The sequence below is a fragment of the Prunus mume genome, linkage group LG5, assembly GCF_029339155.1.
Source record: "Prunus mume cultivar Tortuosa linkage group LG5, ASM2933915v1, whole genome shotgun sequence".
Classification (NCBI taxonomy): domain Eukaryota; kingdom Viridiplantae; phylum Streptophyta; class Magnoliopsida; order Rosales; family Rosaceae; genus Prunus; species Prunus mume.
The window spans coordinates 3,976,976-3,984,203 of NC_142702.1; the positions used below are offsets into that span (position 1 = coordinate 3,976,976).

The window sequence follows — 7,228 nt, forward strand, 5'->3', positions numbered from 1 at the left end:
GGACTTTGTAACGAATCCGCATTGCAGGACTCCGTAATGAAGAAGCACCTGTAATATATGAATTTGAATTCGAATGATTTTTTGTAAAGATTATATTTCAAGGAATATCTAAAAGATAGACGGTTCATATTATTAAAATACAATGCGAGTGAACCCTACTTGAGGCTGAGGGGCAACTTGTCCCTTTCCGAGGAAAGTAGATATGAAGCACTACTGGTACCCTTGAATCCTTCGACCCAAAAAAAGAAACAAAAAATGAAGGATTCTCCTGCAGGCTGCAGCAGTTGGACTGATACCTATCTGGAAACAAGTTTTCCATGCCAAAGGAAAAAAAACAATCACAGTGAATAAAATCAAGTACATGAGAGACTTTTTTTGTTTTTTTTGTTTTAGGAATGCTCACATCCGGATTTTTTGTTTTTTTATTTTATTTAAGGGAAGAAATGTGAAGTTTTCCATACCAAAAAAAAAAAAAAAACTTTCGTCGCCTGAGAGATTCGAACTCTCGCGGGGAAACCCCATGTACTTAGCAGGCACACGCCTTAACCACTCGGCCAAAGCGACTGTGCTGTACATTTTCTCTCTGTAACTAATTTAGACTAAAAAAGTTCGGGGCTTTACTCAAAACATAAACACACCCGCGCGCCGGGCCCTTGTTTATTATGCAAGTGGATGCCATTTAAAAACCCTACCCGTTTTATTTGTTTATTTTTCTGATAATTTTTTTTAGGACAGCTCGATATGATTTGTACAAAAACACTACTATACCACATGTAATCAACTCTTGACCCTTCACATAATCTATCTATATATAAAGCGAAAGACAGAAACATTCAAAATACCACAAATTGTCATTAATTAAGTATTAAATATTTTCATTAAATAATAATGATAATATAATAAATTAGCTTTTTTTCATATTAAAAAAATTAAAACTATAAACCGAAATAAGAACATAAGACCTATTTTTATGGGACACAACTTTTCTCATTTTTTTTTTGGAATTATCTTTCATAATTCTAAAGTAGAAAAAACAAATAATAAACCAATTGGCACAGGCCCAATCCATAACCTATTCAGACTAAGCGACTGCACAAAGCCCCCAAAAATTTAGGGCCTTCAAATTATTTTAAACCCACTTATAAAAGAAATCGAAAAGGGCATTTACTTCTGCAGACTTCACTTTTTTAATTTAAAAAAAAAGGTCTTTGACAAAAGAAAACAAGAAAATTGGCCTATTTTTACCTAATTCTTTTAACGTGTTTTCTAGCCAGTGTTTTGCTCTTCCCAAGGTCTTCTTCTTGAGCGCCCCCTCTCTCTCTTGCAAAAATCTGTCTTTTGAACTTTTTTTTTCCTTCAAATCAACCAAAGCTTTGTGATTCAATTTGATCAAAACTCTCTGAGTGTTTATAATAGTTTGAGTTTTTGAAGTGTTGGTTGCTTCATTTTGTTGTTCTTTTATAATAGTTTTTGAACTGCATTCACTTTTTTTTGTATGTAAAAGACAATTGAGTGGACTATGAATATGAGAAAGTAAGTGCAGTTGATGTAACTAAGGATGTATTTGGTTCTATTTGTGGATTATGAATTTTTTTTTTACTTGTATATACAGGGTCTCAACATATCTCTTTGCACAGGGCATCCAAAATCAATGGACCGGCCACACACTTTTCTTTCTTATTTCTAAAGTAAAAAAAATAAAGAAAAACAAATTGGCCCTCACATATAAAAACCAAGTGGCTAGTCATTGATTAAAGGCTTAAATGTGAAAATGATCTCTATGTTTTACTTATTTGGCTAATTTAATCCCCATATTTTTAATTTGGTTGATTTGGTCCTTGTGTTTTACTCCGTTGACCAAACTTGTACATTCTGTCAAATTACTATTAAACATAATTTAGAAATATGTTTATTATTTAAAATAACAAATTAGTTTTCACAACAACAAAAATTGACTAATTAACAAGAAAATGTCAAAACAAAATCCAAAATACAAGCAAGGGAAGAATGTACTTGCATTGAGCGCGAACTTAACAAACAAAACTAGGGGGTTCTCATCATCAATCAAAGTCTTGGTGTAGTGACAAGTAGAGGAATCCCAAGTCCTACCCAACCCATCATAGCTACTAGAGACAATAATGGAGTTGTTTACCCGTTTTTCTGTTGTACATGTGCTCCCCCCATTGACCTAAAATGACAAAAGAGCGCCAAACAAAAAAAACAGAAACTGGAAAGACTTCCAAGTTGTTTTGAAAAATTAAAACGAAATCCGTTACTAAACATGCTTGCAGTTTTCACTTTGAAATGGTTACCAAACAGCTCCTTAGTGTTCCCATCTTATCAAAGCACTACATAATAAGGGATTCACTATTATGCCCAATATAGAGGCCTAAATTATTAAAAATAAAAAAGGAATAATTATTTTATTAGTTCCTGAACTTAGACCCGATTTGCATTTGAGTCTCTCAATTTCCAAAATCGTTCCAGTGGTCCTTTAACTTCAGTTTTTACGACAAATGGTCCTGCCGTCAATTTTGTTAACTTTTTCTGTTAAATACAGGAGCAAAATGGTATTTTTGTACACAAACTTTTTTAATTATTATTTTTATATTGAAGTTCTATTGGAGTAGCTAAGTGCAACTAGAGCACATTATTTTCAAACTTTATACACAAATGTTTAAGAACTTCGTGGCATAACATGTGGCGGCATCTCATTGGTTTGCCATACTAAAAATGGAGTAATTTATTTGATCATCCTCTACAACCGCATATACACCTCACCTCCCAAACCACTCCCCTCCCAATTGTACACAAAACACTCCTCACTCCTCCCAAACGCGGCGAATCACAACTTACAACCATCAACATCACAAAATACAAAACCATGCTCACTGGACCCGACCTTAGAGGATTAAGAAACCCAAACCAGCTTCTATACCTTCTCGTAACGCCAACGATTGCCAAATATCAAACACATAAACACACGCACGCACTCTCCCTCACAATTCACAGAGAGAGAGAGAGAGAGAGAGAGAGAGAGAGGCCACAACAACACAGAAGAAAGACGCCAGTGTCATCTTTTACTTTCGTTCTCGTATAAAAATTCACACACAGATCACATTCAAAACCAAACCCTAAATTTGAAAAAAGGAAACAAAGACGAGAATAAAATTCCTCTCATATCCGGTGCCCCTTTCTCTCTCGAATCACCCAATTCTTCCGTTTCCAATAAAGATTGAGTTGGGGTCAATTCAATTTTTGAGCTATGTCATGTATAAAAGGGGGGTGAATTGATCGGCATCGGTGGCGCTTGTGCCCGACGCGCCATACATGGCGGTGGGGACAATGGCGGGAGCAATGAGCATATTCCTTAGGTAAAAAATTGTGCTCCATTTAATTAGCCAATTGTTTAGACTTAAAATAGAAATATTATCAAAAATTAAGGATTTGATTTTCATTAATTCTCCCTGATTGATCCAATCTCTCCATTTAAGGGAGAGAATAATTCCCTAAAAAACCATAGAAGGCAAGAGCATTATAAATACACGGCTACACCACATACATGAGGTAAATTCCAAAAATCCAAAGAACTATCTCTCTCTCTCTCTCACGGCTCAGGCCACCCAGTTTTCTCGTACCATAGAGAAAACTCCAACCATTTCTGTTATTTTTGTATCTTCCTCAAGATCATCTAATTAACTTAGGCATTGGAGGGCCTTTGGCCAACGCCCCCTGAGTGTGGTCTATTTACTCCAACCTTTTTCCTTAGGAATTGAGGAAGAAGAGAGAGAAGGAAGCTCGAATGGTGAAGAATCTCTTGCGAATATTCTCCCATGAGAAGTTTGCTCAAACATAATACACCTGGACTTTTAAACTTCTTTAAAATCTTTATCTCAATTGAATACACCCCTATAAAAATCATAAAAACTCAAATTACTAAATGGCCATATAAACATATCAAAATTGCAGCCCATGCCACTGCCTTTTATGTATTAATAGTTCATGTGACTACTTTTTATTTATAAATAGTTCTTGCCACTGCTTTCTATGGATTAACAGTTCAAGCCTCGGTAGTAGTAGGTCACCTATATTTGGATTGTAGATTGTCATTGTATTTTTCAATGTGGAACTTACACATCATGGCTTGTATCAAGCCACATTCACCAACAATCTCCACCTTGGCGAGATCCAAGCCAAGGTAACTCGCCCTATCACAACACTCTCACTTTTCAAGGAAGACATGGTTCCTGCAACTCCACCTCTTCCAACAAGGATTTCTTGAGCCTTGCTAGGAGCTCTTACTCCACCTAAGCCTAGGATTTTCTTGAGTTTTGCTAAGAGCCCTTGCTCCACCTAAGCTTGGGATATTCTTGAACTTTGCTAGGAGCCCTTGCTCCACCTATAGTTAGCCGCCCCTAGGATTTCGTTGAGTCTTTTCTTCATCAGCCTTTGCTCTACTATACTCAAAGTATAGTAGAGATTTGCTTCAGTTGCCTCCTCGAACATGTCAATGGCTCCATCACTATACTCAAAGGCATATACTCAAAAGGGAGTGCGATAACTATCACCATACTCAAAGGTATACATATTTTGGAATAAAATCAATTCCTTACCCCATCACTATACTCAAAGGCATATATTTTTTGGAACAAAATCAATTCCTTGCCCCATCAACTATACACAGAACTACAATAATTTAATATTGTAGTCTAGAAAAGAAGAAACATAATTGTACACACACATCAAGCATGGCTCTTTCTAGAATAAATTGGCAAAACAAAAATTAATGTATAACTGGTTTATTATAATCATAAGAACAAAGAAAGATTATAACTTCTAATTATGTTATAACATGTACACTACTACTACGAAAAAAGTGTACTATACATAATATAGAAATAAAAGCAAGATACTTGTGCTTGTCATATATATAACCAGCTAAGGAACAGTCTATAATGCTAGAGTTATCTTTACTTCACCCCCTGCGTACTCCTCTATTCTTCTATTTGAATTCCGTCTCTAAGCTTCCCCTTTAGTGCCCGCCGAGACTTATTTGTGTGTGTGTGTGTTCGTGTGCATCTGTGTTTGTTTGTTTATTTATTTTTTGTTTTAAAAATTAAATTCAATCCATAAAACATGTTTTACTCCAAGCCATTAATCATTTTGACTCTTTTATATTTCTCTATTTTTCTTCAAGAGATCTTTGGAGTTTAACCTCGTTTTGTGGGGTATAAATGTTTCAATCCAGTAGAGTTTAAAGACAATGAGTATGATGAGAGAAATTTAAATATGTTACTAATGGTGCGTTTGGATGAGGGAAATAAACTTGGGATTTTGGCAAAACTCAGAATTTCTAAATTGACATGAACCAATTCCCGTGTTTGGATTAAAAAAAAAATAGAAATTTAGAAATTCCGCGTGGGAAAAAACATGGAATTTGGAGATCATAAATCCCAACTTTAAATTCTATCTAAAAGTCGTCATTTCTAAATTCCTAAGAGAGATTGAGTTTAAAAAAAAGATAACTTTACAAATAAAGGTTCAATTCTGTGTTTTAAATTCATCACCCAAACAAGAAACTTACAAATTCTAGAACAAATTTTCATCATTTATGAAGTCCTTTGTACTTTTAAATTTCCTCATCCAAACGCACTGTAAGAGAAGTAATGTCTAAAGAAGTTTCATATTCAACATTCAGAAGTGACATCATTGGTGGCATATTTAATTATACAATAAAAGCAGTGTTGGAAAACCATTCGGCTTGGAGGTCGCCATGCATCGTGCGAAAGTTGTCTCAATATGGCAGACTTAGAGCTTCACAAGTATTGTCCTTTTAGTCGAGAAGCTATAGTTTGGATGTTAGGTTGCCTTTTAAAGTATTCCGATGCAAATTTCATTGGTGTAAGTGACAAGGAAAATGGATTCTGTGAGATTAGTTCTGAATTCAATGATAATCCCAAGTTGATTAAAAATAAACTCTGTGAGTTGTTAATTCGATTTAGTTATGTAGCTGTTCATGGGTCGTTGAAAGCTAAAGGGAAGAGGAACAATGTTAAAAGAGAAAATACTTTTTGGTACGGTTGAATGTACAAGGGACCTTTTTATTATAGAGTGTAAGAATTACATTGATGTTACAATAAGAGAACTTATAGATCATGAAATGAAATGAAACGGGACGTGCTATTTATGAAGTTGTCACACTATGAATTTTACAAATTTTACTAGGTATTGTTTGTACTAGGTAATAAACTGTTTGAATTATAGGGTTCATAAATGTTGGTGATGGTAATGAGAAAGCAAGTTCTATTCATGTTCCTATGTTATATTTGTGCAATAATAGAAATTAAAGTATGTTCTAGTAGCTACCTATTAATGGAATAAGCGGCATTTTAGTTTTTTAAAAAATTAAATGGGATGCCAGCTGGTGTATAATGGCTTTTTTCCTCCAATTTTATTGTTGTGGAATTTCTTTATAATAGTAATGCTTGAAATGAGGATTCTAAATTTATACATCAAAAACTCCCTAAATTATGGAGCATGGTTGTAGTATAAATTTTATAAAAAATTCTTAAAATAAATTATTAGTCTGTTTAGTTGATATATATCTGGAATCATTTGATAGAATTTTCCAAGAAAGCTTGACAACTTCAAACAGAAGAAGTACTATTTTACAAGTTTTTTTTTTTCTTTTTTGTAAATATATATGATGAGATCAGTACGTAAAAAGACAAAAGGATTCATGGTGAATCGTTTTCTTATCCTCGTACTGAAAAAATTTCATTGCATCCAACAACCTAAAGAGTTGAATTAAAAGAAAGAAGGAAAATATATATAAATTAATATATATTATTTGTATTCAATAATACTTGAATTTTGTGTGTATTTTTAAAATTTTTGTAAACATTAAATGTATTAAATACAAAAAATACGTACATACATGTTCAATATGAGTATTGTATGATTGCTTTTTAAACAAAATTTAAAAAACCGAGTATAGCCGCGCGGCTATACTATTTCTTTAATAATTAAAAAACAGAGTATGACCGAGCGGCTATACTATTTCTTGGAAAAAAAGAAAATAAAAAAGGACTCTCCTAGTTGTATTAGTTTATACTTTATAGATATTAATTATTCGTCAAAATGTTGGCAAATTAAAACTTAAAAGTTTGGCCACTATATAATATTTTAATCAAATTTAACTAAATATTTAAATATTGTTGTAACCTCG

General features: G+C 33.5%; 1 non-coding gene across 1 annotated transcript; it reads right to left on the reverse strand.

Annotated features, from left to right (window-relative positions):
- Positions 1 to 482: 482 nt before the first annotated feature.
- Positions 483 to 564, reverse strand: TRNAS-GCU (transfer RNA serine (anticodon GCU)). Its single transcript has one exon. It is a non-coding gene; the product is annotated as a tRNA-Ser (tRNA).
- Between the last annotated feature and the right edge of the window lie 6,664 nt (positions 565 to 7,228).